This window comes from Pseudonaja textilis, chromosome 1 (assembly GCF_049901715.1).
Source record: "Pseudonaja textilis isolate UNSWEBS1 chromosome 1, rPseTex1.2, whole genome shotgun sequence".
NCBI lineage: Eukaryota > Metazoa > Chordata > Lepidosauria > Squamata > Elapidae > Pseudonaja > Pseudonaja textilis.
The window spans coordinates 105,921,192-105,947,487 of NC_141990.1; the positions used below are offsets into that span (position 1 = coordinate 105,921,192).

Consider the following 26,296-nt stretch of genomic DNA (forward strand, 5'->3'; position numbering starts at 1 on the left):
CAAATTATTTTCCAAAACACCAGATGGCAAGACAAAACAACAACAAGGGATAGAAACTAATCAAAGAGAGCAGCAACCTGGAATTAAGAAAACCTTTCTAACAGTGAGGACAATTAACCAGTAGAACAGCTTGCCTTCAGAAGTTGTAGGGGCTTCATCACTGGAGGTTTTTAAGAAAAAACTGGATAACCACCTATCTGAAATGGAATAGGGTCTCCTGCTTGAGCAAGGGGTTGGACTAGAAGACCTGTAAGGTCCCTTCCAACTCTATTCTGCTTGGAAAAGGCACGTTTGGTGAATATCAACAAACATGTCATTGAGCACTTGGTTAATTTCAAGCAAAGGAGCCCCAAGCTTTTTAAAATACATTGTCATTTTTTAGATTAAAAAAGCAAATAAACCCTAAATGCCCATAAATTAGGGTGGAGTAGATATTAATAGACATCATGGTCTAGAGGTCCATCTCATATATTCTGAAGTTCTGGTCAGGCAAATATCCTGCCTGTGACCCTGATGACATAGATAAACCTCCAGGTGGCCTCAGTGATTCTCTAAAAGAATACAAATGACCAGCTGTCTGCAAAGAGTATAAATCATTCTGTTCTCCACCATCCAGTCAGAACTGAAGAAGCTTCTTGGATGAGAAGAATGATGAGATGTTGGATGAGAAGTCTTCAAAGAAAAACCAGAAAGTCCAGTTGACTCTTGAAAAAAATACCTTTGGGACAACCATGACTTGCATGACTGAGAATCTCCATAAACATTTTGCCTTAAACCACAACACAAAGGTTATTATTCTATGCCAGTTCAGATAATGAAATCATTATGATCTTCACTTTCTTCATCATAATGACTATTTCTTCTGGACATTCATGAAGACCAAGCATATTATTTATGCAATCTAATTGTCTACCATAACACTTTTAGGTAACGTTGATGATGTTAGAACACAACATTGAAGAATTAATGTATAATAAGAATGATATTTCTTACCATTTTTAAGAACCATCTGGTTTTTTTAAAGATCATATCACTTTTTATTGCACAGGCCAATAAGGGCCATTAAGCAACAATTGGTCTCAGAATCTATAGAGGCAATCACAATGTAGACTTCACTAGGGATATCATTTTCCTTCTACACTAGATCTGCAGGGTAAAGAAGACAAATGAACTATGAAAAATATAATCATAACTTTTACTGTTGCTTTTTGTCATAAAAAATCCATTTATCTAAATTCCATTAAAAGGCACATTTGGCTGCCAAGAGCATAAATATATACTTTTCTTTTTAAATTCTTCAATGTTCCCCTCCAAAAATCTTTCATACTTTTTTTCCAAACAACATATTTAAAAGACATTTCAAGTCATAATCTTAACTATTTTGTTTATGTCCCCATATAGTGATAAATATACTGTAATTAGATATATGAAATCGGGTTAAATACAAGATTTGTCAAGATGTATATAAGATAGATTTTGCTTCAACTGTACTTACAAAAAGTAAAATAAAGTTTATATAAAGAAGGATTTTTAACTAAATATATAGCAACACCAGAGGTGGTATTCAGCAGGTTCTGACCAGTTCTGGAGAACCAGTAGTGGAAATTCTGAGTAGTTTGGAGAACTGGCAAACACCATCTCTGACAGGAGATTTTGCAGTATCCTTCCCCTGCCATGCCCACCAAGCCATGCCCACAGAACCGGTAGTAAAAAAAATTGAATCCCACCACTGAGCAACCCATATCCATTTCACTATTAAATAGATGGTTGGTAGGCTTAAAGGAGGCGTGCTCCATTCGTATTTGGTATTTTGTGTTTGAAGAAATAAAGATTTAACTGGTCAACTTGATTCAACATAGGCATTATGTACGTACACATTCAGCAAACTTTCACTTGGGACAACTACATGATATGTTTAAAAGTGAAACAGTTACAAAGACTGGAACCCAATGAATATGCCATAAAGCTACTAAACCATACCCCTGACAAGCATTTTGGGTTAAATAAACATTCCTAATTTACACTTGTTTTGGGGATCAAAGCCAATAGTACATCTTGTTCCCATATTCTACCATCATCAGGTTTTCAAAACTTATGTCCCTTCAAACTACATAGACCTCCTATTGCCTATTACAGCTCTATTAGCCTGGGTCTTCCCAAGCAAAATAGCGCCAGACTCAAAGGGATGGTTTCAGACTGAAGATTCAAATACCTTTCATCAATGGTGTAATTTATGTGTAATCATAAAAATTAAGAAGTCTTAAAGATTATTTCAGATGTTATATAATTATTTATCAAATTTCTATACTGCTTATCTCCCCTACGTGACTGTGGGCAATTTATAAAAAAAAACATAGTAGCATATAGCATATAAAAGCATAGATAAAACAGAAAGAATAGTTAAAACAAGGATAAAATGAAGATGCAAAAAAAAAAGAGGTAGCGGGCAAATCCACAAGTCTCCAACTGCCTCCGGGTTGCATATCTCTCTTAGACCTTCATGCCAATTGACAGAGCCAACCTTGAGATTCTTCCAGAAAGCCAGAAGAGTGGGGGCTGGTTTCACCTCTTGGATAAGATGTTCCATAGGGTGGGGGCAATAGCAGAAAAGGGTTTTTTTCCTGGATCCTGTCAGTTGAAATTCTTTGACTGACAGGATCACAATATATACTCTAGCCTCTAGATCAGATGAACAGCACATAATTCAAATAAATAAATACTCGCCTCACCTGGTGGGACAGGTTGATCTAATTGGGGGTGAGACAGATCCAGTGCAGACACAGATCCTGGCTTAACTTTACTCAAGTCTTTAGTCCACTGATAGCAGGCAATACTAGCAATTAGATTTTAAGTTCTTGCTGTCCTCTTTCCTTCAAGGATAATCCGAAGCAGAAGAAACCATAGATAACAAATAAACAAATGAAAGGGAAGGAACAACAGAGAAAAGTTCAACCTGTTCTATTGAAGTAAATATCCTTCAAGGAAAGACATTTCATTCCCTTGCTTAAAAAAAAATAAAAACCAAGTACAACAAGCAAGGTTTACGGAAAAACATTTCTATTCTACATATAGTTTTGGCTTGCTTCCACCAAATGAAGAATACAATTGCTTCAATTTAATTACTACCCCATGAAGCATTCTGACAGCCCCAATGCAATGCTTAGCAAGCATTTTGCCTCAGACAGCTTCAAGATGTATTGCAGTGCTGAAATTACAATACATACCCTGACTTGTTCTGTCATCCAACTTTGAGAAAGCAGAAAGCTTGTCTCTTTAATAAGCTGTCTGATATACCACCCATTTCACTGTAAAAACAGAGGTAAAATGTAAGTAGCCATAAGTTACCAGTCATAAAGCTAAATTTTATAACACATACAGGGCTATTAGAAGTATCTGTGGGCCTGCAGACACAGGCACAAGCAATCCGTGATTCATTTGCTTAATAGAAAGATTGTTCAACATCAATCAGGAAAAGCAAAGGCACACCAGTTTCCAATTTAAAGTCAATATGTTACCAAATCAAGAATGAAAAAGAAACGAGCAAATGATAGTCTGTCTTTTTAACGAGCAGCCTTTTTTTCCCTTTATTAAAATACAAATTATCTCACATTTACTTCAATATGTTAAAAAGGCACCTACTTTTCAGGTTTGGGTATATGCCAATACATTTAATCAATTAATTGATGGATTAGTTAGTTAAAGGGCACATGATAAATCAAGGTGCAATTTTGTTTCACTGGTTGACAGCCCCTATTATAAAGAATGGAATGCACACATAGATACTCAGGCACACCCCCTGTTTATTTCCAATTTAGGGCCTTAGTTAGGAGGATTGCATCCTGCTAGATTTTCCAACCACATGTGGAAAATTTCAGTTGGAATTGTACTAATTTGTCAATACTGAAAAAAAGACATTTTCAAACTTGGTAATGGCACACGGGACTTCAGAATACTGTTTTATTGGTGTTGTCCTTCCCAATCCCTTTTATGACCAGTATAAAAATTATATGCATGCAGAAATCTTTCAACTTAAAGACCGGCTCTGCCAATTGGCATGGGGGATTACAGAGTGTTAGGCAATGGGGATGGGTGGCATCATGAGAGTGTTCTCTCTAGCTTTTTAACTCTTAATACCATAAGCTTATCTTTTAGTTCTGTTTTTAATTTTGTTCTGATTCATATTTTTATATTTTGACATATTTTTATTATGAGCCTGTTGAGGTAATTCCCCATTAAGAGAATGAGTGCACACGGGGAGACGTAGTGAGAGTGATGTTGAATAACACATGACCAGCACACAGATACACTGAATAGTAAAATGTAGGTTATACTTCCAGTAAACAGTTAAGCAAAGTCCAACAAGCAGTCCAAGTCATACACGGTTAAAGCAGTCAATATTCAGTCCAGGGATAATCCAAATAACAAAAGTCCAGTATCATAAACAGTTCAGTAATCAGACTCACATCAATCCAAGAAGAACAATGATCAGCAACAGTCAATAGGGAAAAATGCAGGAACCAAAAACATCCAACAAGCAACTACCAACAACAGAACATAACAAACCAGGTTTCTGGCTCCATCTTATGGCCGTTTGAGGAACCACACCCAATTACAATTTTAGCATTCCCTTAAAGATACAATATTAAACATCTATCCTGGTTTATAACTATTAGGTGACTATCAATTCCTTATAGAGCCAACCAAAGTCTCTTAGCTGAGACAGGTGGTATAGAAATAGAATAGAATTCTTTATTGGCCAAGTGTGATTGGGCACACAAGGAATTTGTCTTGCTCTCAGTATACATAAAAAATACATTCATCAAAAGTCAAGAATCATAAGGTACAACACTTAATAATAGTCATAGGGTACAATAAGGAATGAAATCATACTAGGAAAAAGTCAATATAGATCATAAGGATACAAACGACAAAGTTACAGTCATACAGTCACAAGTGGGAGGGGATGGGTGATAAGGAGTATGATAAGAATAGGTGATAAGAAATGTGATGAAGAGTGAGGGAGGGAGAGAGAGAGAGATGATAGACAGACAGACAGACAGACAGTATCAGAAACAGCACAATTATTGTGTACATGTTTAAAAGCTAAAAAAAATGGATCCAGCTTTTTAAAGATCAAAATTCAGTTGAAGACAGAACTTTTCCTTTTAGAATTAATGGAAAAACAGTTAGAAGAAAAGCTTTGGAATATTATTTCAATGTATGATTGCAGCAACATGATTACTGCATGCACAGAAATGGAAAGATTGGACTCTAGTTACTATGGAGGAATATTTGATGAAGTTGACAGATTTTTGCTGAAACTGATAAATTAGTTTCTCCGGTTAGGAAAAAAATGGCATTATTTACATTTATTATTGACTGGAAACCTCTTATGGACTTTTTGCATAAAATGAAAAAAAAATAACTTAGGACTTATGGTTTTGACAATTAGACCAGATAGATTATAAAAACAAGAGTAATGTGATGTAACTTTAGAGAGACAAGTCAATATATATTTGTACTTATGATTGCTGGGAAAAATATGGAAAGGCACTTCTTTATATCTTTTTCCCCTTTCTTTTCTATTTTTTTTAGTTTTTTTTCTTTTTCTTGTACTTTCTGCTTTTTCTTTGGCTTTTTTTTTCTTTTTTCCCTTTCTTACTGTATGGCCTTTAGTTTCTGTTAGCTTTTACCTCGTTTAAAAACACTAATAAAATATACTTTAAAGAAGAATATGCTGCTTTTGCTTTTAATACATTGTAGTGCAAGTTTACCTAACATTTGGAACAGATATTTGATCTAGGGCAGCTTGCATAATTTCATGTGATTATGATGGAGAGAATCATTGGATTTAATTGTTGGGAAATGAGAGTCCGAAAGTTAGTAGCTTCTTTTAATTTTTCTTTTCTTTCTCTTTTTCTTTTTAGAATTTGTATAGAGCTATTTCCTGTGTGCTTTAATTTTCAGATAGGGCACATTCAGGCCCTATTTATAAATAACATCACAATTTAACAATGTAATATACTATATGAATAGTCCACCGTAGTTATATGTAACCATACAGTACAAAGGCAAATATTTTCTAGTCATGTCAGAACATGGATTAAGCAAAAGAAGCATGTCCTTAGGGCACCAATGGAAGGTGTGCACCACAGAGTAGTTTTCCCCTATCATGATCTTAACTCATTCACTAAGACACCTAAACTGAGTCTTAATGTCTTATGAGTTAAGCAGTTAAAAAGGCTCAGGAACTATGCTAAGGGCATCGTTTGACCTTAATCCAATCCTGATAGACAGACTTTCTAATACTTCTTCAAATACATCTTCCATTGACTGCATTGCAAAATGGAGAAATATAGATAGAGCAACCATATTTCAGCTGAAAAGATTCAGATGACTATGAGAAGACAACCAAAATTATTAAAAAAATATTTATCCTGGAATTACTTATCAACATGTCTTGCTTAACTATATGTAATTCTTTGGTTGGATTGAGAACATATACTCAAGAGTGTTATTTGTACATTAAATATTTATCAAACATTTAAGTCATTTGGTTGAGATGGGTGGCCATAGATATTAAATAAACAAACAAACAAAAACACTAGGAATTATTAGAAGTCAATTAATAATGACTCATTATAAAATTGAACAAGTTAAATAATTTTCCCAACATGATGTTTACCAGTTATACTGGACTTCAGTTCTCATGATTCCAACCAGAATCCCAAAAAGTAACACAAGTTTGGTCCTATGGGTGTAAAAACCCAACACATCTGGAAAGCTGCAGGTTTCAGAAGGTGAGGAAAAAAAGTTTAAGAAACCTAACAAGAAGTACTTCCAAGAATTTTCTTTAACAGGATACTTCTCCATTTGGTAGCATTCAAATGCAACAGTATGCAGCATTTATATACAGCGGTACATTCTACAGTATAAAAATTGTTGTGCTCCCAGTGTTACTCATTCTTAGACATACATGATGTAGTTTGTATAGCTCTGATTTGTTGGCTGTGTGAACCTATTGTGTGTTTCTAATCCATGGTTTATGACTGAATGTATGAACTGAGACAATTGTACCCTATTCAACAAATCTAGTTCAAGCAGGTTAGATTAGCATAAAGTGTGAACTCAATCCATGTTTAGGCTAAGACAATCTGAACCCTTTCAAGATTTATGAGCATTGAAAAGATTTTTCTCAGACTTGTCTCTAGTTTCACCACATTAATTATCTCTTAAAACCAAACCTAAGTGTTATAGCAAATCCGTAAAAGATACATAAAACTTTTTCTGCTCAGTGTCATTCTACGGAGGAATCAGATTTGTGAGGACCCTACTGGGAATAAACAAGGTGGTAAACATGTGATTTCCTATACAATCCAACACACATTACAAAAATATTTACACAAGTATTTTTATAGTAGTGGAGTAATAAAATTAGTTCACAGTGACACTAGAACAAGAACTGAAGTGCTTGACATTTTGAATTAAAGTGAAACAAATCTTCATAACAAATATGACTCAGCTCTACATCTCTTGTGACACTTTATATATTCGTAAGTAAACCCCTCTGTCTTTTTAATATACTGAATCAGTAAACAAAATATTGCTATTGCAGGAAGCTGATATTGTCACTCAAATGCTGATATACACCTGTTTCTGGAATGTTTCATTTCACATCACTCTCATAATTGAAGCAATTAATAAGAACAACAAAAATAATCAGCCCTATGTCCTATGCTCACAAAAATTAAATCATGCAGCATCACATGTAAAAACTAGGCACAGATTTATTATGTGACTGAAAATTAAAGCTTATGATTTGTAGCATCATTTTATTGTTGCTAAATTCACGCCTCGGTCCTCACTGGAGCTAGTCAACCTCAGGAGATTAATAGCCACAATTGCTGACATCTAGTGGGAGGTGATTGAGGAGGGAGAAATTCCCAAGCGTATTTTTAAATATGGGTAAGCTTCCTTGCTGATTTGAGAAATACGTATTTGTATCAGAATACCCAATCAGCAACCATACTGCTGTACAATATACCCCATCTTCATTAGTACCCCTGATGCTCTATGACAAGGGTGTCAAACTCATGTCATCATGGCGTTGTCACATGATGTATTGGGACATTTTCCCCCTTCGCTAAACAAAGCGTGGGTGTGGCCAGCACATGATGCATCTGGCCCATGGGCCAGGAGTTTGACAGCCCTGCTCTATCATATTGGCAATGATTTCCCCTTTCTCAGCCATTCAGGGTAATCCAGACAAGAAACAGAAACCATGTGTACAGTACTAACACTCCCTTTATTGTAAAGTTACTGTAAGAGAACCTCTCCTCCCTTTAAAGAAATATTTTGATCTCACCTTTATTATTTTTAGGAACAATGTCAGCAGATAAAAAGCTCCTCCCTCCTCCTATTTTGCCCATAATAGCAACCTGTGAGGTCAATTGAGTTGAGGGAGTATGTCTGGCCCAAAATCACTTAGCCAGCTTTCATGCCTATAGTGGTACTATAATTCAGTGTCTCCTGGTTTGTAGCATCCCTTCTGAGATGTTTCTCACATTCTTTTTGCTTTTGTGGGACAAGATACATTTTGCATGATAGTTGTTTAGTCTGTAGCTTCTTCCTGTCTACCAAGTTGACTCCCACATACTATAATACCCTTCCTCTTCAGATCACTGTATAGTAGGTGCTGGTGTTTTTCTTAATGGATCCCACTGGCTGCATTGGTCACTGAGCTAAGCCCGCTTGTATATATGCAAACCTCAGTTAGGGTTTGGCATCTGATGAAATAATCATATGTACTATAAAAATGATCACCAGCAGCAAATTTGCAAACAGAACATGAACAAATGAAGTTTGCATAGAACTTTAGCAGATGGACAACGTTTCATTTCTGTTTAATGAAGAAGACTACAACTCAGTAGTGAGTTACAGCAAAGATCAGACTGAAAAAAATATACTTATATTTATATTAAACAATGCAAAAGGATGTCTCCTCAAAGGGCAAGTATATCAACCTCAAACCTGGAATGAATGTTGGTGTCATTTGAAAGCAAGGCTTTCTTCTTTGGAAAACCTAACAATTCAGAAAACAAGAAAAACACTCCTGAACAAAGATTTTAAATGGGAAAAAAAGTGGATCTCATTTTTACAGGCTATTATGCAATAGCAGGCACAATACCTTGAGCCCAAGGTAGGCTTCTTTGAAAAATGCATTTCTCTTTTATTTGAAAATAAAAAGCAGTTACAAGGTCAGGGGCTATGGGGATGGTGGGTGGGAGGGAGAGCTAACATCTTTGTGTGCTTTGAGGTTCATAATGGCCGTATATTAAAGCTTCTAGCATATTCTATACCTGCCTTTAGTACATGGATTAGCCACAACACAATAGCGTAATGGAAGTTTATCCACATTGTGGTGTAACAAACCATTATTTTTGCATGTTAATACTCTGCTAAAATATGGCATAACAAAGATGCAGTGTATGATTTATGCATCCCTCAGGAAGACCACTGTTTATAAATGTATCTTAAATAACGACTGACAGGAAGCCAACATTAAGTGCTCCTCTTACAGTAAAGTAGAAACACATAATGGTTCTTGTATGGCTGTGTTATGTCTGACAAAAGCAAAATTTGGTCTGTTGAGGACTCAACCTAACAGTCATGATTAATAACATATGGTGTCACTGCTCATTTTGAAATTACTTCCATAGGAGCCAATCTAAAGAAATCTGGTTTAGTTCAGTGGTCTTTTACAAACTAGCTTCAAGAATGACAAATGAGATTCAAACCACAGATATGATTTGCATGGCCACTAGCCTCTTGTTGCATTTACTGTATGTTCCTGCATCCAAGGGAGACTGAAAAGGTGTAAGTTTAGATATTTGCATATCTAACAATATGCATGATAATTTAAAGTCCTGTGATATTCCCCATTAGTATGAGCAGAGAGACTGGCAAAAATCCATTTGAACTGAAATTTTCATCTTATTGTTTTAAGCAGGTACAAAGAGCAAAGGCAAATTAATTGCCATTAAAAATAAGCATAGACAATTTTCTGCAAATGACTTGCATTTTGTGCATGTATATCTTATCAACATTACTAAATGGCACTAATATTTGGCATATGTAGGGTCCAGCCAGATTTAATTTGGATGGCAACATCCAATGGAGATTATTATATTTTAGGATATCTCCCTGGCATAAATTTCATATTGTGTTGGGGAGATTTGGTGGGTAAGGATCTGGATAAGCATTTGAGCAGAAAGCTAAGAAGTTTAAGCCATACACTCCAAAAAGCACCATGCATTTGCATGCAATAGCCCATGACTTCTGATTTCTAGCTAGCTTCCACATTGAGTTTCCTTGAGGGAAACTGCCAGGGAGTATCAGAAATCTTCCTTCCTTCTATCCTCCCTTCCTCCCCTCCCCTTCTTTCTTTCCTCCATTCCTTTTTCCTCTCTCCCTCCCAAAGAAATAAAAAATAATAAATATAACTATATGAAAAATAAATCTATAACATAAATAAAATAAATCAACATTTCTTGTTAAAAATGTTCATCTTCAAAGAAATGTTTACAATAATGATTGTGTTAGAGCAAAAACAAAAAAGAAAGGAAACACAAATAAGCTTGCTGAAATATTTTTCAACATATTTTTCATTGTCAGAGACGGCAAAATTAACTTGTTTCATGAGGGAAAAGATAATAACTACATTTGTCAATGATTAGAAATCCTTTATGGACTGCTGAAAATGGGAAAAGGAACTTGTGACTTATGAGTTTAGGGATTGGAATGTGAAAAGGGAACTAGAATGTAACCTTAAAGAAAGAGGATAATTTATAAATCTATTTGTAACTGTTGTAAAAAGAGATATTAAACCATTTGTTTATATCTTTTTTCTTTTTCTTTTTTTCTTTGATCTTTTCCTTTCACTTCTTTTCTACTTAGCACTCTTATTTTACTTTGTTTTTCCTTAAATCTGCAATTATTTTTTACTTTGTACAAAAATCCTTATTTGATTAAAAAAAATAAAACTTTTAACAGGGATTAACTGTATCTGTACTTTCTCCCTTCATTCATTGCCAAAATATTCAGTTCTTGGGCCATGCCTGCACAATACTCCTTGTTTCTTATTCCTCTATTTTTCTAGGAAGGTTCAACAACAACCCTCATCTTTCTTTTCCCTGTGTCTGAAAAGGTAACCATTTTAGTTTCTCTCCCTATGTTGTGACTTCCATACACTCTCTCCACCCAGCCTCAACACAGCATTCCAAGAAATTTGATTCATTTTCTAATTTAAATAGTGAATGCTGAACTCTGTATGTAACCTTCTAAAACATGTCAGAAAAGCTATAAGATTTGTCCCCACATTAAAAACAAAGAAATAAAACTAAAAATATAAAAATGGTAGAAAATAACATAGCTGAATCATTTATTTAGCACATGAAACTTCAAAATAATGAGAACCCTTCAGTTTAGAAATGATTGTGGTTCTAAACACATGAATCATAGAGAATGGGAAATTATTAGAACACTTCAACCATTTCAATTCTGAGGTAATCAGGGCTTCTGGACTTACAGACCAATTTACCTGGCATTTATAGGAAAGCCTCTCACTCTTTCAAACTGAAGCACACTTAACAATATGAAGAACTCAAATAATTCTAAATTGGTGCATATCACACATGCCCAGAAATGCAATTTATTCCTGAAAATAAAAACATTACAACTTCAAAAGTATAGTCCACCTATAACATAAAATCAATCTAACCATATCAATTTGTGTACCAAATCAGTCAATTTGTTATTTCCTCAATTTAGGAGTCATAGCACAAAGAACAATTTTAACTCTCTTGTGTACTTGTGCATGACATGTATCTTTTTCTTCTTCAGACTATGGTCTTTATAACTTCTATCTGAAATTTTTAATGCAGATGATCTAAATATTCAGAATTATTTTGGTGGTATTTAGTGGTGTCCAAAACGAATTGCAAGAGACTCAAAATAATGACATGTGCATCATGAGGTTCAAAATATTCTTTATTCAGAATTATTGTCTCATCACAATATTACAACATGCATCAGGTACCTATGGGGGAAATGAAATGTTTAATAAACTGATGATTCTGTAAACATATTTGAATATTAATAGAGGTTCTGAGAAAAGACCCAGAAAATTATAACAGCTCTAGATATGCATATTTGGAGAGTAACTGTTTTTTAGATATGTTTTAACCCAAATCAACCTTTTTCTTCGCAAAAGGAAGTTTGACCTTTTCCTGTAAAACTGGTTATATAAAAATTCTCATTTTAAAAACTTTGGATTACTTGTAGTTTACTGTTCACAAATGCTTCAGGGATCTAAATGAAGTATACTTGCACTCACTGACAAATATACCTCACAAAATTCTAAATAAAAGATTGCCAGCAAGGACACAACTCAATTTCCAGACTGTTTGTGTCATTCATTCATGGTGCATTGAGGCACAGGGAGACTTGTTTGATTTTGATTTACAGTGTTATGTGAACCCAGCCACTCTGGTTTCTCACATATTTTATGGCATAGCTCAATGTGTAAAGTCAGACTATTGTGGCTTATTCAGCAAGTCATGATTAAGTGAACCACAACAACCATATGTAAACCAGAACAAGGTAACATTTTAAAGTGCTGAGGAGATTCAACTTCCTCAAAACCTGTTTATTTGTTTAAAACATTTATATAGCCGCCCATCTATGTCTTACTCTTTTTCTTTTTCAGCTACTCAAGTTGAAAACAGTAGAGAATACCTTTAATAAAGTTAAAATGTAATGTTTTTGCCCATACCTTATTAACCTTATTAATTTATTCAGCACCACAGCAAGAGCCCTTACTTTTTCTATGGCCATTTAACTTTAAAATATATTGTACACAATTGTCTGACAAGGCAGTAGTAGCACATCTGGTTTAGTGGTGACAGCTGTTCCTTTGTAGCAATTAAAAAGTTAGAAATATCACCACAAAAAGTGAAACTCAATAACCAAAGCTTTCCTGAGAATGTTTAAAATACTGCATAATGTGTTGGTTTAAACTTTGGTTCTCTTCAGGGGATACCACAGCTCTTTGTGATACAAATGTCAGTCAGTTACTTGCAATCATGTTTGAGATGGAAAACTCAAATATATCTTGAATCTCAAATTTTCTTTCTTTCTCTTTCTTTCTTTCTTTCTTTCTTTCTTTCTTTCTTTTGTTTATTATCTCTGAAATGCCCCTGCATTTTTGGATAGATTTTTAAAAATGCATGTCTTTGGAGATATCAATTCTCTTAGATAAGAAAAAGCCAATATGCTTGATATGATCCCCAGCAGTTTTTCTTATCTTGTTCAGCATTTAAGGGGAAAACTGCATATTTCCTGTCATTATTGAAGGTGAATTTATTATTACATTTCTTTTTTTTTCATATAAATTTTATTGAATTTACAATTAAAAAAATAACATAACAACATTACATAAGAAACAGAGAGAGAAAAAGAAGAAAGAAAGAAGAGAAAGAGAGAGGAAAAAAAAAAAAACGCTCGGTCTTGCGACCGAAAAAGAAGAAAAAGAAGTATAAAAGAGAGAAAAAAAGAAACAAAGAGATGGAAGAAAAAAGAAAATACGTTAAAACCAGACAGATATTCTTTTTGACAGTCTACAAGATCCAATTCTCCTACCTTACTTTAAATATACACATCTTATCGCTATTTATGGTTATTTATGCTTATTTATGCTCATTGAACAGTTTATCTCTGATATAACCAATTATACCACGTATTCCAATTATTATCAAATGCTGAAGACTCTTTATTTTTAAGAGCTATAGTTAAATTGTCCATTTCTGCGCAGTCACATATTTTCTGAATGACCAATTGATCTGTAGGTAAACGGGATGATTTCCAGCACTGGGCAAATGCTAATCTGGCCGCAGTTAGAATATGAATTATTATATATTTCGTCTTTTTAAGAAAATGTTTATCAGAGATCCCTAGTAGGAAGAACTCTGGTTTGTATTCAATTTGTTCTTTAGTTATCTCCTCCAGCCATTTTCTAATTTTTTGCCAGTATTTCTGGGCTTCTTTACAGGTCCACCACATATGAAAGTAGGTTCCCTCTAGAGTTTGGGTTCATTTTCGCTAACCTCGAAGGGGGTAAGTGCCATCTATATAACATTTTATACATATTTTCTTTGTGCGCCTAGAATTTCGTAATCTTAATGATTCTATTCCAGATCTTTTCCCATTCTGTTAATGTAATGCTTCTTCCAATATTCCTACTCCACATTATCATGTTCCCTTTCACTATCTCTTGCTCTAATTCTACCTCCAATAAATATTTATAAAATTTAGAAATATTCTTTTTATTTGATCCTAATAAGATTTTATCTAAGTGTTGTAATTTGCTATAAATTCCAAACTCTTTGATATCTTGTTTGTATCTACTATGGATTTGAATATATAACCACTGATCAATTTTAAATCCCTGTTCCTGTAAGTCCTGTCGAGTTCTTAGTTTCCCTAAAGGATCTAATAAATCTTTATATTTAGTCATTTTGTTATATCCAAATTGTTGGGATGAACCATTGCCTCCATTGTTGAAAGCCAAATCGAATTTTTAAATAATGTTTTTACATATTTTTTTCCAATTAGTTAATAGTGAATCTCTAATAAGATGTCTATGAAAGTACGCCTGTTTAGTTTTCCCCACATCCCATAGAAATCGTGCCATCCTCTCTGAAGGTCGTGCCCTTCCAAGGCTAGAGTTCTTTTATTCCGTAAATTGACCCAGTCTTTTAACCATAGTAAGTTGGCTGCCCAATAATATAATTCCCAGTTTGGAAGCGCTAGCCCACCTCTACTTTTGCATCTTGTAAGGCCTTAATACTGATTCTAGCTTTTTCCCTTGCCAAATAAATTTAAGAGTTACCTTATTTATATCATCAAAAAAAATTTTTGGTAATTTTATTGGGATTGTCTGGAATAAGTAAAGGAGTTTTGGTAAAATGTTCATTTTGATTGTGGCAATCCTGCCCAGTAAAGAAAGCTGCAACTTATTCCAGGATTCTAGATCTTTCTTAATTTGCTGTAACAGTTTATCATAATTATTCTCTTTGAGTGATTTACTATGTGGTGTTAACCATATGCCTAAATATTTGACCTTTTTGTTACCTGTATCCCCATGGTTTTTCTAATTCTTTCCTCTGGTTCTCTGTTAGATTTTTAGTCAGTAATTTCGTCTTATTTCTGTTGATCTTTAGTCCTGCTACTGAACCATATTGTTCTAGTTCTTTTATTAGATTATGTCCTTTCTCCATGGGATCCTCTAGGAAGAAAACCATATCGTCTGCAAACGCCTGTAATTTATATTCCTCTGCCTTGACCCTAACCCCTTGAATTTCAGGATTTTGTCTTATCCGCGTTAACAATGATTCTAAAGCAAATATAAATAAGAGGGGTGAGAGAGGGCAACCCTGTCTAACGCCCTTTTCAATGCTTAGTGGGCCTGTTTGTTCACCATTAATTAGTATATTGGCTTGTTGGGTATTGTAAATTGTTGTGATAATATTCTCGAATTTAGTGCCCAGATTCATGTTATAGATTTTTTGTATTAAAAGTGCCAATGTAAGTTATCAAATGCTTTCTCCGCATCTAGAAACAAGAGTGTAAATTGTTTCTCTGGATGAGCTTCATAATATTCTAAGACGTCAATAACGGTTCTTAAATTGTTTTTAATTTGGCGGAATGGAAGGAAACCATTTTGGTCTTCATGAATGTATAAATTTAAAACTTGTTTTACTCTATTCGCAATAATTGAGGTAAATAATTTATAATCGGCATTTAAAAGTGAGATTGGTCTATAATTGTTGATATATCTGGCATCCACATCCTCCTTCGAATTAACGCAATCAACGCCTCCCTCCATGAGTCTGGCATTTTGGCAGCCGAAAGTCCTTCGTTAAACACTTCCAGCATCAGAGGCCCTACTAAATCTATTGTGGCTTTATACAATTCTACTGGAATCCCATCTGGACCAGGGGATTTATTATTACATTGATTTTCCATTGCAGATTTTAACTCAGACCATGTAATATCCTTATTTAGTAATTCTTTGTCTCCTTCCCCTATTGTTTTATCATTCGTATTCTCCAGATAAGTTCTTATTTTATCCTCATTGATTTCTTCTTTTTATATAATCTTTGGAAATAGTTTAATATAATATCCTTTTTCTTCTCAATCTCATGTTGTGGGATACCTTTCTGTCTATTAATTGGTGTATCAATCTCTTTTCTTTTTCTTTTTTAAGTTTATAAGATAGCCATCTTCCTGGTTTATTGGCGTGTTCAAAATAATTTTGTTTGGACCTTCTCAAGCTAACTTCTATTTTATCTTGTTCAATTAAATTCAGCTTATGTTTGGCTAGTATTAACTGATTTTGTAGTCCTTGGGTCTTAGGGCTTTTTGTAATTGTGTTTCTAAGTCTTGGATTTGTTGTTGTAACGCGTTTTGTTGGGCATAAATTCTCTTGTTTCTCATAGCATTATAGGAAATTGTTGTGCCTCTTATAATTGCTTTCATAGTATCCCAAATGTTCTGTTTTGAAGTTGTTTCATTATTATTATCTTTTAGAAAATAGTTTAGCTCCTCTTTCAGTTTATTAATATACTCTTCTTCGTTTACAATTTGGTTATTTAGTGTCCATCTTTTTTTTATTTGTCTCCTATCTCTCCAAATTAGTTGTATTGGGTTATGATCAGCCCATTCATTCGGTAGGATTTTGATTTCTTTTATTTCATTAGCCAAGTCCAAATCCATCCAAGCCATATCTATTCTGGTCCAAGTCTTATGTGGGTTAGAATAATATGTAAATTGTTTTCCTTCAAGATTCCGTTCCCTCCATAGATCTTTTAAATTTAACTCTCTCAACATTTCCTTACATGCCGCAGAAAGTTCCCTTTTCCCCTTCTTGTTTTTCCCCATATTACTATGGTCTTTCTGGTAGTCTGCAATGGAGTTAAAATCGCCAATCAAGCAAATGTTTCTTTTTTCAAAGCCTACTATTTTTTGGTGAAGGTGTTTAAAAAATTTCCCCTGGTCATCATTTGGGGCATAGATTGCTACAAGTAAAAATGTGATGTGGTTTATCCAAACTTGTATAACCAGAGTTCTTCCTTCGGGATCCGACCAGATTAATTCTGCCTTTACATCTTGTTTTACATAAATTGCAATTCCTGTTTTCTTGTGTTGGTCGGCCGGTGCTGTAAAAAGAGAACTGGAGTGGCAGGACAGGAGAACGGAGGTGAAGAAGTCTGGTGCAGGCTTCGAACACCTTTTCTGGCGTCAGGAGCGATCCCCCAGGGATACATGAACCCGGAGAGGTTCGTGTCAACGTGGAGATCCTCGAGCTGCAGAGGGGGAAGGCAACTCCCGACAGTGAAGAGGAAGCTCCGAGCTCGGCGCTAAAGAGTAAGCTGTCATTTTATGGCAGATTCCAATCCGGTCTGCCACTTGAGTGAATAAGCAAAGCAGTGACAGCCTGCGAGATCGAGTAACAGGAACAGAGAAACGGTTTATATCTTGGATTCTTTGAAGTCTGAAGGGAGTAGAATGACAGAAGAATGATAGCATAAATTCTTCTCTCCTGGTTGTGATAAGCACCTCTTGGAAGTCGGGCGGAGAGCGGCCAGAAAAGCAATTGGGAAAATTTTACTCTGTGAGGGGAAGCTTTGGGGAAAGAAGGAGATTGCTAAAACCTGGAGATTTGAGATCCGGAACTGGTCTGAGCACAACATGACTATTACATCTACTTAATATTGGGGAGAAGATAAATTGAGCATTATATTGGACTTTGGAAGATTTGTATGTGGATTTAAAAGTTGGAAAGCAAAGAAAGAAGCAGCAGCAAGAGGAAGAAGCCAGAGGCGAACAGTAGGCTGGGAAAGACGGTTTTGGGACTGCAGATTAGTCAGCACATTTCACCATTTGCTGATTGGAAGGCTGAAAAGAAACCTCTAGCTGGAAGATGGAACTTTAGCTCACCCAATTTGCTCTCTTTATTACGTGGTACTACTTAAGTTTACTAAGTTGGCACTATTTTCTCTTTAAGATGACTTCCTTGTTGTTGTTTGTTTGTTGAATTTCTGAAGCTGTGGTAATCTCTCTTCTACCCCTTCTCTTATTATCTTGCCCCTTGCCTCCCTATTGTATCTCCTAAATACTTTACATAATTTTACTTACTGGGGGGAAGAGGAGGATACACTATTATCAAAGAGTTAAGAGTTTACTGTTGTAAGTATTAATAGTAAAAGGATAAACTTTGTTGATATAATCTATTTATAAATTATTTAGACTACTTATGACATTTAAGATTAATTCCTTAAAGTGTTAATTGATGTACTATTGTTGACCAATTTTCTTATTACATTGACTAGAATATTGTTGCAGATCTCTATTTATGATATAGGGAAAAGACTGTGGAGTGAGATATAAAATTGAAATACGTGAATAGTCTTTCAAGTACAGGACCCAAATACTGAATGGTGATTTGGGATAATATATTTAAAATTGTGCATCAACAAAAACAAATACTTAGAGAGATGACATCCACAACAACTAGGCCTTAAAAGCAGGAAAGAAGGCTATCCCGACCCTATCGACTACGTTGACAGCCACCCCACCAACATCTCAAAAAACTATCGAGGAGTCTTTAATAGGGAAAAGCAGCCCAATGTCCCCAATATTAATATACAAACTTCCATATTAGCCTTGCAGGAAGCTATATCTAAAATGCAAGAAATGATGATTAAAAATCACAAGGAAACTAGAGCAGATATAAGCGAATTGAAAGATGAGATGGGGAAATTGAAGGCTGAAATGAAAGCGGATATAGCGAAGGTGGAGGGTAAGATAGGGTCTCTACAGCAGGCCATGGAGAGAAAGAAGTGAAGATAAAAGATATAGAGAGTAGAACAACACGCATGGAGACTAACTTTGAAAGGATGGATGAGGAATTTAAAAATGTACTTAGAGAAACGGAAGACTCTCTGGTCCACCTCGAGATGGACAAAGCAATGGCGTATTTAAGATTCCAGAATATGGCGGAAGCCAAAAATGAAGAATTGGAACATTTGATGGCAGAAATATTGGCTGAATGGCTAGGAAAGGAAAAAGATGATCTAATTAAAGAGTTTGATGAGGTATATAGGGTTAGCACAAGCTACGCCAGGCGTAACAACTGTCCAAGAGAAATTCATATCCGCTTCTCTAGGAGATGTCTGAGGGATTTAATTTTGAAAATGTCTAGGGAGGAAACAATATCATATAAAGGCAGAGAAATTAGGATTTTAAAACAAATTCCAAAGAGAGTGAGGATGATAAGACAAGATTATAAATTTTTAGCTAATGATTTAAATAAAGAAGGAATCCATTTTAAATGGTTAATCCCGGAAGGGATGTTAATTACATGGAAAGAGAGGAAAATCAAAATAGAATCGATAGAACAGGCCCAAGTTTTTCATCAACAGCTCACAGATAAGAATAGTCAACCCACCAAAGAAGACCTAAAACAAGACCACAGGAGGTCCGATATTATCACAGAACCCAAAAGGAACGACTTTCTCCAATTTCAGGAAGTGATAATCCACAACATGGGAGAGAAGAGCAAATCCCACAACAACAACAACAAGAGAACCGAATCATTACTAGGCAAAAATCTAAGCAGAAGTAGATAAATGGTGGAGGGGAAGAAGTTGCTCTCCATCAATATAAACGGATTAAATTCATTATTAAAAAGAAAAAGGATATTCTCAAAACTTATTCAACATAACGCAGATATAATATGTCTTCAAGAGACACATATTTCGAAGAATGACGAAAGACATCTAATTTGTCCAAAATTAGGTAAACTTTTTATTACATTTCAAAGTGTAATGATATTTCATAGAAACTGCTAAGGGAAAGAAAGTATGACATTCCCTTTCCAAATATTAATAGCTTTATCTGCTCAATTAAAACATTTACAGAGAACATTAGTATTTTAGGGAAGATGCCTTCCAATGTTCTTTTGCCCAAAGTAGAGATTTGCCAAAACTTCTTTTTCAAGTATTAGATATGATAATATGCTAGGGAGGACCTTTTAGGTTGTGATGTCCTATTTATGACTGGCACCAAAATTGTTTTAATTCTGGTGCTTAATGAAGTCCTGTTCTCGTTGAGATCCTTTAATGTATGATAATTACAACATTATAGAATAATAGAGTTGGAAAGGAGTTTGGAGGTCTTCTAGTCCAACTCAAGCAGGAGACCCTATACTATTCTGGACAAATGTCTGTCCAATCTCTTCTTAAAATCTTCCAGTGATGGATACCCACAATATCTGGAGGCAAGCCACTTCACTGATTAATTGTTCTCACTGACAGGAAATTTGTTCTTAATTCTAGTTAATTGTAAGTAATTAACTGCTTAATTCTCTTAAACTACCTCTTTCTCTTTACACATTCACTCCTTCATATATTCATTTTGCAATTTGATCCTCATTTATTTTCTCCATATGACCAACTATTTTGGTACAGTTCTTTTGTAACAGTCAACATATTTATATTCAATCCACATTTCTTCAGTATCCATTCATTCTTAACTCTATCTTTTCATGTTTTACAAAAAATACTTCTCAAGTACTTCCTTCCTGATGCATTTAATTTGGTTTCATGTTTCTTCTAATACATAGGTACATATCTTCTGTACATGTATTGTACAATGCTATATTACAAAGCATGTTCATTTATTCTCTATTGTCACTTCTTTTGACAACATGAATTCCTTGCAACAGATTACATAATGTTCATTAACTTTCTACAAACATTTGCATGAGTTAAATTTCTCAATCCATGTTTTTATCTTTAGTAAAAAAGCTGGCAAGATATTGTCTACTTGCATTTTTTTTACTGTGCAATTATTCTCTCAAACTTTTCCAATTGTCAAACCCTCTGAGGCTGATAGGCTCAGAAACAAGGACTGTTAAAGATCTGGAAAGAACTTTTTTTCTAGTAAGGTAATTAACAGAGTCTTGAAAGCCAGCCAAAGTAATTCTTCCACACAACTTAAATCTAGTGTAATTAAGGTGGAGTTATTCTAAATCTCTTTCTCACACTTTCCCCTCTTCTCTGGACCCAAGAATCTTTCCTATTAATGGCCTGTTTCCTCCTTTAACAATCTTGCTAGTCTCTTTTGTGTTCCCAAGGTCTGCTAGACATTCCATCACAATGTCAAACACAACTACATTGATCCTTGATACATTAATTTTCAGATCCATGCTGCTGGTGGTATCATATAATCAATCTACCATTTGCTGAAGGTCCTTTGGGCTCATACCTGTCAACACAGTATTGTCTCTGTATAAAAGTGCATGTATATCCAGCTCCTTAGCCAACATGAACGAGGGTTATAATTTTTGTACATCCAATGACTGGGAAAATGTGGTGATGCCCAGGACACTTTTCTAAAAAAATAAAGTAAAAAGCCCAGAATAAAAATAAACAAAAATAAAACTGAGGAAAAGAAAAAAGGTAATTAAAAACAATTGGCAGATTTAAAATTGGCAATCTTTTTTATGCTATGTGAAAAATCTTAGCCATGTTGCTATTTCAGATCCAATTGTTGCTATTGAATCTATTTGAATGTTTCAGGTACATTGGCTTAGTTGAAGGGGCATTCCATCCACCAAGTAGACAATGAATTGCTGAGGTTAACTTGCAACAATTTAAACCATCCAATCCCAAATAGACAGAGACAGTTCAAGGAATGTTTCAAGGAAAAGAGATCTTCAGAAAGGGAGCAGAAAAATGTACCTTGGCTTGATTCCAGAGTAAATGGGGGAATCAATTGAGGATAATGTCTGTTTCTTTCCTCCCAAAAAGTTGTCTGTCCATTCATCTGAGGGGGGAGATTTGACAGTGTAGTAAGCCCATAAATATTAATGTTTTCAGATGTTCCATGGACAGTAAGTTTTCATTAACTACATGACACTGCTGTAAGCTGAATCAAGTCATATTTTAAATATTTTTTATATTTTACTGATATTACATATTATATTACAAAGTAATGCAACCCATTTAAGAGAAGGTGGTTTTTTAATCCTTGAGAGTTAGAAAATGGACCATTTAAGAAAAAAAATATTCTTTCCTTAAAAGGGTTTAGAAAATTATACCTTAGAGAAGTATATTAATACTACTACTACTGGGTGCTAATCTTATCTCCACGCTTTCTCCATGTACTATCTTGTATTTTCCTCAGAAACATAGAATATCAGACACTGTAGAAGTATAAGCTACATTTACTTTAAGGGAAGCTATTAAAATATCTGTTGCAAATAAAGCCATGAAGATGCACTATGTTCTAGTTTGAATGTGGATAAATGACCGATTCTCTTCAAAAACTTTTTTTTCTCTACTGATCTCTATATTTATTTTGTTTTTTTCCTTGTGCCTGAGCTGCATAGATGATAAGAAGAGTTAAAGGAACAGGAGATGGCACTTTCAACTAAGTTGAGAGGGACAGCAACCAATGAGATGTGAAGGTAATGGTAAGTCAGGTTCTGATTGGCTAATCTTTTCCTATAGGCATCTGAGGCACCTAATGGAAAGGAGTTTCAAAGAAGAAAATGATAGCATTTACAACTACATTTTTCTTCTCTTCCTTTATTATCCCATTTCCTGCCTCAAAACTATCCAGGAGAACCAAATCTATCCAGATATAACCAATTTCAGAGTCCTGCCTTTATGCCAGATGATGAGATGAGGCCACTCTACATTCCATTAAAGAAAGAACACCAGGTTTCTATATTCTCTTCTTCCAGGAAATTTCTGCTTTAGAAGTTCCTGCATTTCTTTACTACTAACAACCCACTGCAGTTATTTCCCAGAATTATATTGTTCAGGGTTCTCCTCTGCAGCAGCTGACAGGCTAATAGAAAAAAATAAATGGTACTCTTGTATCAGTTCTCCTTTAACTGAAACAGCCAGCACCAAACACACGTTCTTTCTTGATGGACAGCTTCTGTAAACCAAAACTGTATTGCAGAGTAAGAAGAGTGACAAATATAGGAAACACTATGTATATTTGCTCCATATTGGAACTCTCTAACAGAATAACAGAGTTGGAAGGGACCTTGGAGGTCTTCTAGTCCAACCCCTGGCTCAACCAGGAGACCCTATACCATTTCAAACAAAAGGTTGTCCAATCTCTTATTAAAAACCTGGAGTGTTGGAGCATCCACAATTTCTGGAGGCAAGTCATTCCACTGATTAATTGTTCTCACTGTCAGGAAATTTCTTCTTAGTTCTAGGTTGCTTCTGTCCTTGATTAGTTTCCATCATTGCTTCTTGTCCTGCCTTCAAGTGCTTTGACTCCCTCTTCTTTGTGGCAGTCTCTCAAATATTGGACCACTGCTATCATATCACCCTAGTCCCTTTTGTCATTAAACTAGACATACCCAATTCCTGCAATCATTCTTCATATGTTTTTTTCCTGTGCCCTAATCATCTTTATAGCTCTTATCTATGTTAATTCTGATTATTAGATGCACCGCAGGCTGAGGTGGTTCCTCTCAATCCAAAGAACAGGAAATGTAAGGATTGCACACTCACAATACATAATTAACCCACAGATTTCTTAATACAATATTGGGTGGTAGCCATTAATTTGGATCCCTTAAAAAGGGATCTGAGAAATTCTTGGAGGACAGGATTATCAAGGTCTATTTGTCTTAATAATTCAATGCTACCTCCTTTGGATGTGATAAAATGTCTCTAAATATCAGCTGCAGGGTAATATAACAGTAGAGAGTATGTCTCCATTCCTTTTTATGAAATTTCAGAAGCATCTGTTTGACTAGTTCTGGTTATTTTGTGAGAAACAAAATAGCAATAGTACTTTAGATTTATATAGTGCTTCATAGAACTTTACGGCCCTTTGTAACAGAGTCAGCATATTGCCCCCAACAAGCTGGGTACTCATTTTACCAATCTTGGAAGGATGGAAGGCTGAGTCAATCTTGAGCTGGTGAGGATCGAGCCCCTGGCAGTCAGAAGTATTAGTCTGCAGTACTGCATTCTAAATGGAGTATTGAAATGGAGACCAGCATCATGAGCTCCACAAATGTGCCCATGAAGAAAGGGTACCTGGGTATCACCATGGATAAATGGCATATATTTTCTTTTAGTAAACAATTCAAAAATTTGATTCTGGAACGTGCATTGAATTGGTGTAAATGCTAGGAAGAATGTTATGCTCCTATGTAAATATGCATTTGACATGTTCTCTGTCAATCTGTGGGTTTCTAATTGCCCACCGCATCAGAAAGAATGTATGATGCCTCAAGTTGGAAGAATAGAAAAACTGATGATGAGGATGAAGATGATAAAAACAGCAGGATAAAGTTATGTCTTATTTCCTATAACAAAATATATAAATGATATAAATTTGAATGGAAAAAATAACATTATCACCAGGAGATGCCATACTAATAACTATTGAGATTGATGAATGAGAAGGTCAACCTAATGCAATCACTTCCAACAAAAGAAACCTTATAAGATGTAGGGTAAAAACTAAGTATGATCAATGGGTCCTTGAAACCAATTGGACTATGCCATTACAATTGTAATCTACTATAATTTTGGGCAAAGAAAGCTATGCAATTTTTAAGCAATGTAAATAAAAATATTAAAAAGCTGCAGGTTTTTTTTCCCACCGGCAATCTCAGTGATTACCTATTCTGAAAAAAATATTGAAGCATTTGTCTTAAACCTTGCCTTCAAATGTTTCAAGACTGATCAAACAAAACAGTGGAATTGCATTTATTCAATTAAAAGTCCTGTTTGCTATTCTTACTGAATGTTTAGGCTCTGAGAAAAACCAGTGTTTGGCAGTAATAATGTAATATATTTCAGCAGGCTGAGATTTCTCCATTTGAAGAGTTCAAAAGCAGCCAACAGACAGACCCTTCGAACACAGTCATTGCTTGAGTGTCATACCTTCAGACCTCGGGAAATTAAGCCAGGATGTCAATGGTGACCTCTTCCTGCTTGTGAAACCCTTAAGAACCCATCAAGTGCTGACTGTTGGCTGTGATGAAGGATCATTCCACAGTGTGGTTCAGCATGATGCCCCAAAAGTAAGGTGGGGGGGGGAAACAGCTGCAGGTTATCAATAGTGACATTCTTCTGAACACACACACACACACACACACACTCTTTCCGTTTTCCTCTTCTCCCACTGTCTTCCCATCTGTCTCCTTCTTGTCCCATGAGAAGCTAGTGTCCATTTCTGTCTGACTGTCACTCTCACTTTTGCCTATATTATCAGCAATAAACTGGGACAGTCCCAAGCTTGGGAGGGCTATTGATCTCTATCTCCTGCCTGTAAGCTGCCCTTGCCATGAACTGAGGAAGGAGAAGAAAGAGGGGTAGGGGAGGGAATGGGCGGCAGGGGGTTCCAGAGAAAGAGAGGGAGGGAGAGGGAGAAAGAGAGAAAGGCTGATACAGTTTGGTTTCTTTTCTTATTCCGTACTCCTTTTCCAGCACTCAGTCTTTTGTATCAGCTTTCAGAAATGCTCTGTTTGACTGGCAGCCTGTCACAGATCAGTTACCACCTAAAGCTGCTTGGCAGGGTGAGGTGACGGCCCAGGAAGGGATCTAAGTGGGTTTATCAGTGCTTCTTTATGCCTCGTGAGCTCCTTGACACAAAAGGAAAGGGTATTAAAGATCTAAAGCGAGCCCAAAAGCGTGAAAGCTCCTTATAGGCTGCAAGATGTGGATGTGACTAAATTTTTAAATATTGTGAGTTGATGCTATTCATTTTGCCAATAGAGTAGAAAGAATTTTTGTTACAGAAATGAGTGTATGTTCCACATGAGTGAGGTTTGGAAAAGGGAGGAAGTCCCTAAAATATGCGCTTAGAATATTACCACTACCTTGTATTTGCAATTGTACATCTGCTTTAAATATAAATTAAACTTTTCTCTCTCTCCCTCTCTCTTTCTCTCTCTCTCTTGGATTTTACAGGAGCCCCAATTTCACACCCCTGTTTTTGCAGTTCGTTGTTTTTTCAAGGCTTAAATACACTACTAATACAGTTACTGAAACCAGATTTTTTCATTTTTATGCTCCCTTGACAAATTAACGCAGAATAGCACTAATAAAAGCAGTAAAATCTCACCCAGTGATACACATGCACACACACAGAGAGAGAGACACACAGAGAGACACAAACAAAAACTACA

The 26,296-nt window shown here is 35.3% G+C and overlaps 1 long non-coding RNA gene across 1 annotated transcript; it reads right to left on the bottom strand.

Annotated features, from left to right (window-relative positions):
• Positions 1-2,724: 2,724 nt before the first annotated feature.
• LOC148127745 (uncharacterized) lies at positions 2,725-25,175 on the bottom strand. Its single transcript, XR_015741078.1, has 4 exons — positions 25,050-25,175; positions 21,864-21,948; positions 3,225-3,305; positions 2,725-2,870 (listed from the first exon to the last, which is right to left on the bottom strand). It is a non-coding gene; the product is annotated as an uncharacterized LOC148127745 (long non-coding RNA).
• Between the last annotated feature and the right edge of the window lie 1,121 nt (positions 25,176-26,296).